At 46.6% G+C, this 12,677-nt stretch overlaps 1 protein-coding gene across 3 annotated transcripts in view; it reads left to right on the top strand.

Annotated features, from left to right (window-relative positions):
• Positions 1 to 12,677, top strand: part of PISD (phosphatidylserine decarboxylase) — a 53,533-nt gene that overhangs the window by 26,222 nt on the left and 14,634 nt on the right. The gene's annotated exons all lie outside the window — the stretch shown is intronic.

The following is a 12,677-nucleotide window of genomic DNA, read 5'->3' as shown; positions in this document are numbered from 1 at the left end:
GCTAACTTAAATAATATACCCCCCACCCCCTTTTTTTTTTTTTGTAGAGAAAAGATCTTGCCAAGTTACCCGGACTGGTTTCGAACCTGTGGGCTCAAGCAATCCGTTTGCCTCGGTCTCCCAAAGTGCTGGGATTACAGGCTGAGCCACCGAGCCCAGCCAATAATATACCTCTTTATTGGTGTGAAGTTACCTGGGTTTCATTACAATAGGCTTTCTTCCTGGCTTGTAGACAGCTGCCTTCTCTTTGTGTCCTCACATGGCTAAGAGAGAGGGAGAGAGCTTCAGCTGAAGCTCTCTCCTGTATCTTATAAAAGCACCTCATCTAAACCTTATTACCACTCAAAGGCCCCATTAAGTACATTCATAAGTCCCACTATCCATTTCATCATCCCGAACAGAAATTTTGTACTCATTGAACAATACTCCCCATTAAACAGTAACTTCTGGTCTATTCTTCATCACTATAAATTTACATATTGTAGGTACATACCTCACATGGGTGGAATCATACAATGCTTTCCCTTTTGTGTCTGGTTAATTTCACTTAGCATAATGTTTTCAAGGTTCACCTATGTTGTAGCATGTATCAGTGCTCCTTCCTTTTTCTAGCTGGATAATACTCCATTGTGTGGATATACCAGATTTTGTTTATCCATTCTTCTGTTGATGGACATTTGGCTTATTTTCACATTTTGGCTATTGTGAATAATGCTATAAACATCAGTGTACAAGTATAAGTCTCTGCTTTCAGTTCTTTTGAGTTATACCTACAAGTGTAATTGCTGAATCATTATGAGAATTCTAGTTTAACTTTTTGAGAAACTGCCAAACTTCCACAGCAGCTGCGCCATTTTACATTCCCACTCTCCATGCACAAAGGTTCCAAGTTCTATACATCTTTGCCAGTTTTTTATAATAGCCATCCTAATGGGTGTGAACTGACATCTTATTTACATTTCCCTCATGATTAATGGTGTTAAGCATTTTTTCACATGCTTATTGACCATTCATTTATCTTCTTGGGAGAAATGTCTATTTGAATCCTTTGTCCATTTGTTAATTAGTTTGTCCTTTTATTTTTGAGTTATATAAGTTCTTTATATTTTCTGGATACTAGACTCTTATCAGACATGATTTGCAAACATTTTTTCCCATTCTGTGGGTTGTTTTTTACTTTCTTGGTAGTATAAATTGATGCACAGAAGTTTTAAATTTTGATAAAGTCCATTATTATCCAAGTTTTCTTTGTTGTCTGTGTTTTTGGTGTCATCTCCAGAAATCATTGCCAAATTGAATGTTGTGAAGATTCTTTCATATGTTTTATATTCTTTTTTTTTTTTTTGATTTGGAGTCTCACTCTGTCGCTCAGGGTGGAGTGCAGTGGCACGCTCACAGCCACCCCAGCGTCAACCTGCTGGGCTCCAGCGATCCTTCCGCCTCAGCCTTCCAAGTAGCTGGAACTACAGGCACATGCTACCATGCCTGGCTATTTTTTATTTATTGTAGAGACAAGGTCTCACCAAGTTGTCCAGGCTGGTCTCAAGCCCGTGGGCTAAAGCAATCCACTTGCCTCAACCTCCCAAAGTGCTGGGATTACAGGCTAAGCCAACGAGCTTGGCTGTATGTTTTATATTCTAAGAGTTTTATATTTTAGCTTTAGGTCTTTGTTTTGGGGGGGTCTTGTTATATTGCCTGGCTTGGAGTGCAGTGACTGTTCACAGCTCCCTGCAGCCTTGAACTTCTGGGCTCAATTGATCCTCCTGCCTCAGCCTCCTGAGTAGCTGGAACTACAGGTATGTGCTACCACACCTAGCTAGTTTTATATCTTATTTATATTTAAGTCTTTTATCCATTTTGAATTAATTTTTGTATATGATGTAAGAAAAGAATTCAGCATCATTCTTTTGTGTAGTTAATCCAGTTTTCCCAGCACCATTTGTTGGAAAGATTGTCCTTTCCATGTTGAATAGTCTTGGCACACTTGTGGAACTCGTTCTTGTTCCCTTTTAAATGACAGTGATGATATAACACTATGACAGAATGTTGGAAAACAGAGAGAGAATATGATTCCTACCCTTCTCGCCATGTGACTGCGATTGCCTAATCATGAGCTTTATTTTTCATGCATTCACTTCCTGCCTTTGTCTCTAATTTTAAATGGATTCAGCTGTTTTGTATCTTGCTTTTTTACTCTGTGCATATTCCTCTATATAATGATTTTGTGAGAGTGCATGAGGGCACTTTAAGTGGCTTTACTCCCATAGTTGATTCTGGTGTACTGGTGGTTTTTGTTGCTGGAATAATGTTGCAGAGCATCTCTTTGCACATAGGGCCTTTTCCTTATGGTACTAGGTGTAGAGTTGCTACCTGAAAGGGCATGGACACCATTAAGGTTTGTGGCATGTGTCTGACTTCTGAAATGATTATACTAATCCCTACTTATCCGAGGTTTCACTTTCTGCAGTATCAGTTACCTGAGGTCTGAAGATATTAAATGGAAAATTCTAGAAATAAACAATCCATACGTTTTAAATTTCGCCCCTTCTGAGTAGTGTGATGAAATCTAGCACCATCCTACTCTGTCCCATCTGAGATGTGAATCCTCCCTTTGTCCAGCGTGTCCTCACTGTCTATGCTGCCTGCCCACGAGTCACTTAGGAGCCATCTCAATTATCAGATCGACTGTTGCAGTATCACAGTGCTTATGTTCAAGTAATCCTTATTTTACCTAGTAATGGGCCCAAAGCGCAAGAGTAGTGATGGTGGCAATTAGGACATGCCAAAGAGAAGCTGTAAAGTGCTTCCTTTAAGTGAAAAGGTGAGAAAGTTCTTGACTTAATACGAAAAGAAAAAAGTTGTATGCTGAGGTTACTAAGATTCTACTGTAAGATTGAAACTTTTATCCGTGAAATTGTGAGAAGGAAAAAAAATGATGTTCATTTTGCTGTTGTACCTTAAAATCTAAAGCTACAGCCACAGTGCATGATAAATACTTAGTTAAGATGGAAGAGGCATTAAATTTGTGGGTGGAGGATGTGAACAGAGTCCCAGTTGATAGTGATCGGAATTGTTACTGTCTGTGATTTTAGGCATCTACTGGGGGTCTTGGAACGTTTCCCCCATGGATGAGAGGGGACTACTGTACCTATTTGTAGTTGGCATCATTGTATACATGAACCACCCTGGATGCTTGAAAAACAAAAGTCATAGTGAATGTGATTCCTTTCATGTTGAAGTTACACTTTCACTGACCAAGTCTTTGAGTTCCTCCTATGTGCCAGGCCCTGTTGAGATGCTGAGAATCCATCTTTGAACCGAACCAGGGCTTCCCTTATTAGAGTGACAAATGGATACATGGACATGTCAGGTGGTTGAAATGCTATAAAGAAAACTTAAGCAGGTAAAGGCTACAGGGTGCCCTGGGCTGGGGTGGAGCAGGGCTGCTGTTTTACTGAGGCAGTCAGTGGATGAAGGCCTCGTCAGTGCCACGTGAGCAGAGACTGTAGAAGCAAGGCGTGCCTGGCACTGTTAAAGGAGGAGCAAAGAGAATGGCTCTGTGTGGCTGGAGGAGCCCATCCCCACCTGGTCTTTCCTCTGAGTGAGGGCTCAGCTATCTGGGTACTGATTGGATTGCTGTGGCAACTGTGGAGACAGTGTAAAGGGGAGCTAGGGTGGAGATGAGGACCTGTTAGGAGGCTTATCCCAGCAAAAGATGGTGGTGGCTTGCATCAAGTGGGGAGAAGGAACTTGATTCTGAGTATGTTTTGAGGAAAGTGGAACAGGATGCATTGATGAATTGGATGGGGAGGGAGAGAGAAATGGAAAATGATGCGTAATTTTTGACTTAGCAGATAGAGGGGTGGAGAAGCTCTTTACCAAGAGTTGTAGAGCAAGATGGAACATCAAGATTTTGGTATCTTTTTTTTTTTTTGAGTTGGAGTCTTACTCTGTCGCCCAGGCTGGAGTGCAGTGGCATGTTCATGGCCAACACAGCCTCGACCTGCTGTGCTCAGGCGATCCTTCTGCCTCAGTCTTCCAAGTAGCTGGAACTACAGATGCATGCCACCATGCCTAGCTAATTTTTGTGATTTATTGTAGAGATGAGGTCTCACCAAGTTTCCCAGGCTGGTCTTGAATTCACAGGCTCAGGCAATCCTCTCACCTCGGCCTCCCAAAGTGCTGGGATTATAGGCTTGAGGCACTGTGCCCAGCCAACTTTGGTATCTTAATATAATTTTTAATTTGCTTTTCTTTAAATTTGAAGTCCACTTAAACATTTTTCACTTGTTTATTCTCTGTTTATATTGACTCATTTATGAAGTATCGTTTGTGATTTTTGCCCATTTATCTGTTGTATACTGTAGTCTTTTTTCCATGATATCCTTGACTATGACAGGTAGCCATTTTGAACTTCATTTTTGTTCTTTTTGGGTTTTTTTGAGTTGGAGTCTCACTCTGTCGCCCAGACTGGAGTGCAGTGGCCGCTCTCGGCCACCGCAGCCTCGATCTGCTGGGCTCCGGCAAGCCTTCCACTCAGCCTTCCAAGTAGCTGGAACTACAGGTGCGCGCTACCACACCCGGCTAATTTTTTAATTTATTGTAGAGATGAGGTCTTGCCAAGTTGCCCCGGCGGGTCTTGAACCCGCGGGCTCAGGCAATCCACTCACCTCAGCCTCCCAAAGCGCGGGATTACGGGCTGAGCCACCGAGCCCGGCTTGAACTTCATTTTTTATTAACAGTTTAGAGCCATAGGTTTTTAACTTTTGGGATTTCATATGTCTCTTAGAGTTGAACAAAAACTATGGACTGTCTCCTTCAAAAAAAATGTGCCCAAGCAAATTTTTGTTTATAATTTTGTGGGGCTCCAATCCCTTAGGCCTGTTTGTGTATGCCAGGTTAAGAACCATTGGTTTAGATGAAGCTTAAAATGGATGTTTTTTATGCTAAATTTTTATTTCACAGAATTATGTGATAGAAAGAATAGCCTGAAATCCTGCTCCCTTGGAAGTTGCTTGCTGAGCCTCTCAGGTAGAAGAGTCGGCTGATTCTTTTAGTTCATTTAGTTCCATGGCATGGATCATGCGGTTTGAATAATGCTTTTTGACTTCCAGAATGCTTTCCCATTGAGTCTTTGACTCAGTCTGGTGGTGTCCATCAGTGGTCAGAGGTGATTTTCCAGAAAGCGCTGAAGACCTTTTAGAGGGAGGAGCTCAGGGACTGCTGAGGAGATGTTTCCATTCATTTCTTTCCAGGAATGCTCTAGGTTTATGGCCAAAGTACCTGATCCTTGGGGCTGCGCAAGCCTAGTTTTGGCTTTGGCCTTAGGGAGCAGGGCCGTTGACTCAGGAGCTTTTGCTGAGAGCCAGCTGTGAGCAGCACAGCAGATAGACATCAGCCAGGTGTGTCTGCAGCAGTCATGGACCCTGTGTTTGTGTGGCAGTTGTGATTTCAGATAGCTGTCCGTTTGTCCCCAGGGATCATAAGGGTATATTGCTCACTGCCTCTTTTCCTCAGATTGACAAATGCTGTTTTAGATCGTATCTTAAATTTTTGGTTACAAAGCATCCAACTGAAAATATACATTTTCCAGTTTACCTGTGGGTTTGTTTTTATTATGGTGGTTGGAACCTAAACTGGTGGTGGCTGAGGAAGAATGGGGCAGATCTCTGTGGGGAGGGGGTGGCCTGTGGGTGTTTCTTACTGCTGTTTTTGCATCTCTTGGGGCAGCTTTGCCATTTCCCATCCATCAGTCAGTTCTCTTAGCCAATATGCATCTCCCCACTTTCCCTGTCCTCCCCACCTCCCTGGCCTCCACAAACCCAGTGGCATTTGATGGATACTTCCTACAATTAGTCTGGTCAAATGGAGGTGAGTTTTCTGTGGGGCAGGGCTGGCAGCAGGGGTGGCTGTCCTGACCCTACAGAAGGGGCTTGGGACTGCTGTCAGGACCAATCCTATTCTACATCCTCAGGCCTGAGCTGTGCCCAATTGTGGTAGTCCCAAGTTCCTTTATGTTGCCTCTGCCCTGTGGATCTAGGTCTCAGGCAAGGGCTGTTTTAATCCCTAAAGGCCACTAGGCACCTAGCTGCAGGCCCAGAGGCAAGGGCTGGCGTATCCAAAACAAATCTGCCTGGGTAGTCATGAAGCAGGCCCTCCTGGCCTGACAGTTTGGATGATAGAGATCCCACTCCTAAATACATCAGTGCAACTTGGCTCGTGTCTCTTCCAAAGGCATGGTGGTCTCTGGATCTGACTGGGGCTGAACCTTGTTCCTGGAAGACTGAATATTCTTCCTTCCTTGCCATTCAGTGTAATGTAAAATTTATAAATACTCTGAGTCAGAACTCATAACTTGTAGGACAGGTCATTAGGGGATGGAGAGCTTTCACTGAATTCAAGATGGCAAGTGTCGGGTGAGGGGAGAGGAACCCTTTACACTCAGGAGACTGGATCCAAAATTTGACCTCTTCCTCCGACTGAATCTGAATGGGACGAGAATTGTGCTTTCATGACAATTTTTTTTTTTTTTGAGTCTCACTCCATCGCCCAAGCTGGGGTGCAGTGGCACGCTCACAGCCATCCCAGCATCGACCTGCTGGGCTCAGGCAATCCTTCTGCCTCAGCCTTCCAAGTAGCTGGAACAACAGGCATGCACTACCATGCCTGGCTAACCTGTGGACTCAGGCAGTCCCCTCACCTCAGCCTCCCAAAGTGCTTTTTAAAAAAATTTTTGGCTGTCACTGTTTTGGTGGGCAAATGAATTCTCAAGTCTTCAGTCACAGAATGTGCCTGTGGTCATCACAGCAGTAAAGTAACATGTGAATCTCCATGTAAACACTTAAGTGAAGCTCACAGGCTTTTTCTCCTGGAATAGCTTTACTGCTTCCATGAGCTAGTGCAGGAGAAAATACAGAGGAGGATCCTGTTCGGAGTGGCAGGAGACCAGTGTTGTTTTTGTTTTGAGTTGGAGTCTTACTCTGTTGCTTGGGCAGGAGTGCAGTGGCACACTCACTGCTACCCCAGTGCCTACCTGCTGGGCTCAGGTGATCCTTCTGCCTCAGCCATCCAAGTAGCTGGAACTACAGGCGCGCACTACCATGCCCGGCTAAATTTTTTATTTTTATTGTAGAGACGAGGTCTTGCCAAGTTGCCCAGGCTGGTCTCGAGCCCACAGGCATAGGCAATCCACTTGCCTTGGCCTTCCAAAGTGCTGGGAATACAGGCTGAGCCACCAAGCCCAGTTGAGCCAGTGTTATATTAAAACATGATGTTAATAGTTTAGGATCAAGGAGAATTTTCAATGGCAAATACGTAATCTCTTAGGAGGAACAAAGAAACTTCCAAAGTCTTTTTTGTCTCAAAGCGTGGAAGGTTGTGTGGTATTGCGTGATGTCAGACATTGGTGTGTTGGGGGAGTGCACTGCTGTGTAGTGTGGTGACTCCTGGGGTTTTCTGTTAACATCTGGGTGATCTGAGTTCCACCAGGATGAATGAAGTCTAGTGACAAACTTCTAGCATGGTTTGGGAGGTGTCCTTTCTTCCTTGGCCAAAGGACACAGAACCTGTGGTGGGAAAGCACATCCCAGTCCCACAGGTTCTTCCTCCTGCTCTAAGCCTTGCCTGCCCTTGGGGATACTCTGGAGATGGGAGGGACCTGGCTGCAGAGCCAACTTCAGTTGACAGCTGGCCTCTTCTGTCAGCCACAGAGGGCTCTTGTGAACACAGGCACCCAGCTGGAGCCAGGGCACAGCCACTTGGTGACCTTGGGCCAAGTGGACAGGAAACAGTGACAGGTCAGTCCCAAGTGCCTACAGTTGAGGCAGCTACAGAGGGCTGTGGGCTACAGGAGAGCAGGCTCCGCATGTTCTGTGTCCCTCAGGTCAGGAGAAGTTCTGTGTGCAGAATGTGGGCTTGGGTTTTTCTCTCCAGTAATAGAATATAGAGGGTTTTCTGTGGTTTAAAGTAAAGTCTTCCAATTTTTACAATTTTGGACACTTTTGAATGGAGTAGAAAAATTGAGAGAATAAGAGTTACCCATGTACACACCACTTTGATTGGACAGTTAATGTTTTATCTTATCTGCTTTATCTCCATATGTATATATTTTACCCTGAACCTTTTGAAAGGACATTGTAGACATTACGAAACTTTGCCCCTAAATACATCAACACACATCTGAATATAGTAATAACACGGTTTTGTTGTTCATTTTTTGGCCTGGCCCTGGGTACTTGTGGTCAGGTCTGAGGTAGTTGGGGAGCAGCCATGCAAAGAACAAACCTAGTCAGGAGCATCTGGGCTTGTGGGGCACTCCATCCTGCCTGAACACTGCTTCCTTGTTTCTAGCCTCACTTTAGAATTAAAAAAAAGTATGGTGCAATATTCCAATTCATGAAAAGTAATAAAGACAGATCAGCCTGTCCATTCTTCCACCACCCAACTTAAGCATAAGACAGCACCCTGTGAAGTGCCCCTTGCCTTGACCTTGCCCTTGCCCTTCCCCCTTCCCCTTCCCTTGCTTGGACCCCCTCTGGCCTGTGCACAGAATACTTCTCAGTGCTACGGGGCACTTGACCATGGTCAGTGTCAGACATGTTCTATATAGTTTATATATAAACTTCATATAAATTCTATAGTTTTATTATTCTTATCTGTAAGAAGAGCTATTAACTCCTTCATAATGTTGTTAGATGAGAATGATATATGTGTAAATATCTGAGCCCATGCTGGCAGGGAGTAGAGATTTAGTAAGTACTGCTTTACTTCTTACCTAATAGGTGTGGAGAAAAGTGGATGTTGAAATGGGCAAATAGTCAAGTTGGCAGGGAAGCAGAAGTGCCACTCGAATTCCCAGACTGGTTTTCTTATGTTGTTAAAACTGGCCAGCAGGGGCCATCTCTGTCCTTAGAGAATCGTGGTTCACTCTAGAGCAAGAGGTTGCAGAGGGTAGAGCCATGGTTCAGAGACACATAGCCTCTCCCCAGATGGCCCAGGCTGTGCCACAGTGTGACCAGGCCTGAGGCCCCCATCCAGCCCTCCCCTCCATCCCTGCCTCCCACCATTCCAAGTATATCTCTGCCTGTATCACTCACAAGCTGTCTCATAAGGCTTTGAGTGGCCGGCCAGTGCATGGAAGAACAGAGGACTGTTACTGAAGAAGTCATGGAACTTGCAAACCAAGCTAAACTCCTAGACTGGAAGGAATCCAGGGGTGGCAGACTTAGATGCTTGCAGCCCTATGTGAGATTGTCTGCTGGTCTTGCTCCACCTGAAAACACTTTTTTTTTTTTTTTTTTGAGTTGGAGTCTCACTCTGTCGCCCAGACTGGAGTGCAGTGGCCACTTCCGGCCACCGCAGCCTTGACCTGCTGGGCTCCGGCGATCCTTCCACCTCAGCCTTCCGAGTAGCCGGAATTACAGGCATGTGCTACCACACCCGGCTTATTTTTTTGATTTATTGTAGAGATGAGGTCTCGCTGCCCAGGCGGGTCTCGAACCCGTGGGCTCAGGCAATCCTCTCACCTTAGCCTCCCAGAGGCGCGGGATTACAGGCTGAGCCACCGAGCCCGGCTTGAAAACACTTTTTCTTTATTCCACTGTAGGCCACACCTCCTTGGTGACTGGACAGGGCCTTGGAGAGTTCCTGAAGGGGCTCTGCGTGGGCCAGGAGCACCTGCGGCGTCGTGCAGGTGGGACTGCCAGGAGCCAGTCCCAAATATAAGTAGGGCATTGGGGAATTGGGTAGGACTGGGGGAATCTTTTGTATGGAGAAATAGCCCAAGGGCACTTTGTGCTTGCCCAGGTTCCCTGTCTTGACTTCTGGCAAGCTGATGCCTGCCTTTGGTTCCTTGTGCTAGTGATGAGACACCAGCCTCAGCGTTGAGGGTCCTCTCCTGACCCCCCTATGGAATGAGAATTAACTGAAGGTACTTGCTACCCCTGTGCCATGGCTACCTCCTGTCCCCTGGCACAGAACATCCATTCAGAGGTAGTGCATGAAATTCATGCAGCTAAGACCAATGGGTTGGGTTGACTGAGGCCTCCATCTGCAGGTGGCCCTGGAGCCTGCAGAACCTCACAGTGGCACTAGGTGGCACTCCCACTCAAGGAAATCCTAACCAGGTAGGAAATTAAGGACTCAGTGGCCTGAAGGGACCATATTTGAGGTGAGAAGAAAATTTACCAGAATTTTTTGTTTTTAACTATCGTTTGAAATTCAGAAGGCACTTCCCTTCTGAAAATATATGTGGTCCAGGTCTGGCTGGGAGGTGGGGAAGGCTAATCTCAGGGCAGACTTGTGGGCTTGTTAATGGGTTTTCTAAATACCAACCCACCTTAGAGGCTTAGAGTGGAATAAACATAACGCCAGTGGATGCACGCAGTGCAGCCTGGTTGGCCATTCTGTGGAGGAGAGCATCAGAGATCACTTGAGACACTGAAGGTAGAGTGTCCATCCACAGACTTTCCCCCTGGTCTCACTGGGGCTAGATTTCATTCTGTACTCAGGGAGTCTATGCGGCTGGTCTGTAAGTACTGGAGACTTTGGGGAAATCAGAATTGTCTTCCAGGGTCTTTCCAGTTCTGGAATTTAATTCTAGGATTCTGTGTCAGCATCTTGCTGTGCTGTAATTCCTTTTTGTCCCAACCATTGTAGTGTTTGCTTGGATCTCTGAGGTGAGTGGGGTCTGAAGTCATTTGGGGCCCAGAGAATGTTGGGATCAATTATAGTAAGTTCTCACTTAACCTCATGGATAGGTTCTTGGGATCTTTGACTTTAAGCAAAACATCACAAAACCAATGCTATACATAGACTTAAGAAAGACTAATAAAAACAAGTAAGATAATTATTTGCCTTCCTATTCCAGTTCAGGGTCTAAAGGTGGCCAGAGCCTATCCATGACTCAGGGCACCAGGCAGGAACCAGCCCTGGACAGGAGGCCATCCCATTGCAGGGCGCACACACATAAACACACACACACACTCATACTCACACTCAGACAGGAACCATTTAGACACGCCAGCAAGCCTTATGTGAACAGCTTTGGGATGTGGAGGAAACCAAAGTACCCAGAGAAAACTCACACAGATATGGGAGAACATGCAAATTCCATACAGACAGTGGCCCTGGCCAGAAATTGATTTTTTTTCTCATTAACATTATAATGAGACAACATTGAATGAGACGATGCTATTTGAGAACCTGCTGTAGTGACGTCTGCTGTGGGCACAGGACAGGAGAGTGTGAAGGCAGCCTTCGTGTGAAGTATCCACCAGCCCTGGGCCAAACCCTGAGCCTCTTACGGTTGGAAGTGTACCTTGCTCACCTCTGCTTCCCTGTTTCCATGGAAAACATTGTAGGTGTGGAATATCATGGAAATCCAAGTGGGACCTCCCTGTCTTCTCCCCACTTCTCATCCCAGGTCTGTAGCTGGTCGTGTAGGGCTTGCTTGGATCCAGATAAGGAGGACAATGTGTGGGACTGTGTCTGCACGGTGTTGTGTCAGTTCAGGCTGCCTTGGCCCACTGGCTCCATCTCTCCACAAGCCCCGTAGGCCTCTCCTGTTCCAGACGTTCATTATTTTAGAAATGGAATTATCCAGGGTCAGTAGAAACTGGAGTCGTATTTTTGTCTGTCATGAGGAGACTGAGACTTCAGAGGCCATCCAGCCATCATATGGGTGAAGTGTACGGTGCTGAGTTGGTCACACAGATATGAATGCGGCCCCTTCATCCCACATTCTTTCTTTAGTTTAATGGTGATCCCTCTCAGAACTTCTTCCTTACCTAAAAAATGTTAAGCTGACTCATGGCATCCCCTGTGGACCGAGTGCTTGCTGGGTGCCGGGCATCATGTGGGTATGAGGGTAGGCTGCTGACTCCTCAGACTGGGGTCCTCCAACCTATCGGGTAGAAAGACAGCACACATCATCCCATGGCCTCTTCATCCCGGAGGGAGACCTGTGTGCTCTGAGCAGTGTTGGACCTTGTTCATGACCTCTCTTGCTCACTGGTCAACATTTTGGGAGTCAGGACATTTTGTGTGTCAGGGGTGTGCCTGCCAGGAGTGCAGCAGGTGGGATGGGGCAGCCTATATCTTCAGGGTGGGGTGTAAGAATCAAGGATTCCGCCTTGTGTGGCGTTTCCAGGGCTAGAAAGTGTGGCTGGAGGTGGCCTGCTCAGTCTAGTGAGGAGGCTGGTCCTCACTGAGGTCAGCAGCAGGTGGGGGCCAGAGCCTGCCTGGTGGGGTGGGGTTAGGGAGATGGGGTGGTTGGGAGTGGTGAGGGAGGCCAGCCACTAGCCGAGACACATGGTCCTACAGACAGGAGGGGTCGGTCGCCTGGTGGCTGCTAGTCTCACCTTGCTCCTCTGAGCGCCTAGCAGGGGCATCCCATGACAGTGACCAGGCAGAGCTGGTTACTCTCCCCCACCCCTCACGGATCTTTCTTTTCCCCTTTTTCCTGGCTTCAGCGCCTCCTCTTAAAGGGGCCCTCTGGCTGGGCCTGCGGCCAGGCCTGGCTGGAGCTCAGAGGAAGCGGTGTCTTTAAGGGTGGCTGGGGTCGGTCTCCTGCCCCCGCCCCCGGAGTCTGAGTGGCTGGAGCCCGAGCCCCGCCCGCCTAAAGCTTCCTAGCCCCGAGCGCCTCCCTGGGAGTCGGAGTCGGAGTCGGAAGCCCAGCC

The sequence above is a fragment of the Carlito syrichta genome, unplaced genomic scaffold (assembly GCF_000164805.1).
Source record: "Carlito syrichta isolate Samal-C Ts95f unplaced genomic scaffold, Tarsius_syrichta-2.0.1 Scaffold305313, whole genome shotgun sequence".
NCBI lineage: Eukaryota > Metazoa > Chordata > Mammalia > Primates > Tarsiidae > Carlito > Carlito syrichta.
The sequence above is the reverse complement of the archived record's forward strand: the minus strand, read 5'-3'. Positions and strand labels throughout refer to the sequence as shown.